Below are 1,522 nucleotides of genomic sequence, written 5' to 3' on the forward strand. Positions count from 1 at the left end.
GCGCCATAGCTCTTTAAATGTCGCCATCATAAGCGTATTCCTAAGCATAGTATTTCAGTCGCAGTGTTAACGTTATTTGCTGTACTTTCCTGTGATGATCGAGTTTACTGTCCTGAATCTGACAGAAAACAGTTTAAATCCGAGTTGTACTCCAATTACTTATATTGAAGGTATAAATGCTCTCTGACGGGAGATTAACATTGTGTGCACTTCATTTTTTACCGAGTGTTTCTGATAGCCTTCCGTGTGACATTGAGTTGTAATTTGTCTGTTGATTGTATAGCTAGTAGTATAGGTTACTTGCGTGTAGAAACTATGACTAAGTGAAATACTTAGTAAACTTGTGCGTGAATAAATCTAGTCTACTATTTAATACCCGCAGTTCTCATTTTCTCGTTTGTGTTATTGACTGCAACGCAGTAAGGTTTTAACAAATGTACTCACATTACGATATCGAAGCTATCAATGCTAACAAGCTCGTGTGTAAGGACCTGACTGAGGCCAGAACGTACGAGGGTTCTGATTACAAACAACTGTAAACAATTTACATAATTTTAGTGCAGTTGTACATCAGAAAACTGAGAAGTGTTTATCATTTTGTGGCGCCCTACTACCCATATCCTTCTTCAGCGGGCTAGTCATTCTTCTACCTCTTTTCCACTGGGCCTGTGCCTTCGGTACATTATCACACAAAAGCATGTTTTTGTTAAAATAAAAGGACTTTAACTTTGAATAAAGGAAAATACAGCCGAGATTATTTGAGGGGGGGGGGGAAGAGCACTATAAAGGACGAAGATTCACCTTAATTATTTCAGTCATCCCCACCTTCGTCCGCCTTTACCAGATATAACGTTTTAGGTGGGTTGTATTTATAGCACACATACAACGTTATCCAACTATGACAACATTTATAATCACACAATATAGTAATGTGAACGTATCCCATAGTCTGTTATGGAAATATACACACACAGTACAGTAATATCAGTAAGTACACATGAAACAGTACGTATACATACCTGGGATAACACAAGCCAGCTGCTGCCTTTAACTGTCACAGACAAATCTAACGATAATGAAAGTACAAGACTCAAGGAGATCCACTTTCGAACCGGAAGAAGCTACGTATACCCCTTGTCCGTTAGCTTGCGCAACAATGGATTACAAAACTATAGATAACCTATATATATGCATAAGCGCATCAAATGGTGCACCTTGTGTTTTTAGAAAATCTCCATGTCCCTTTGTTCGATAAACAACCCGGAAGTTGTTACTATTTTTAAATGTTTTTATTGATTCAGTGAATCAGATGTTTCACTGCATGACATGTTTAAGCTATGTACTAGGACATCTATGTAATACACGTACTGTTTACTAAAAGTTCACCGTATCTGTTATTAGATATAGGCGTTAACGGGAAATGATAACTTTCTCTTTCTCTATATTATCTTACACATTTCTGTCTATACGACGATCGGTGAGCATTATTGTTAACCCCCACCAACACCCTACCCACCCCACC

The 1,522-nt window shown here is 38.0% G+C and overlaps 1 protein-coding gene across 1 annotated transcript in view; it reads right to left on the bottom strand.

The window, feature by feature from the left end:
* Positions 1-1,361, bottom strand: part of LOC110462476 (piRNA biogenesis protein EXD1-like) — a 9,505-nt gene extending 8,144 nt beyond the window's left edge. Inside the window, exon 1 of the mRNA XM_021516440.1 lies at positions 1,020-1,361. The gene's annotated coding sequence lies outside the window, so the exon portion shown is untranslated. The remainder of the gene's footprint in view (positions 1-1,019) is intronic.
* Between the last annotated feature and the right edge of the window lie 161 nt (positions 1,362-1,522).

This window comes from Mizuhopecten yessoensis, unplaced genomic scaffold (assembly GCF_002113885.1).
Source record: "Mizuhopecten yessoensis strain PY_sf001 unplaced genomic scaffold, ASM211388v2 scaffold10797, whole genome shotgun sequence".
NCBI classification, from domain to species: Eukaryota; Metazoa; Mollusca; class Bivalvia; order Pectinida; family Pectinidae; genus Mizuhopecten; species Mizuhopecten yessoensis.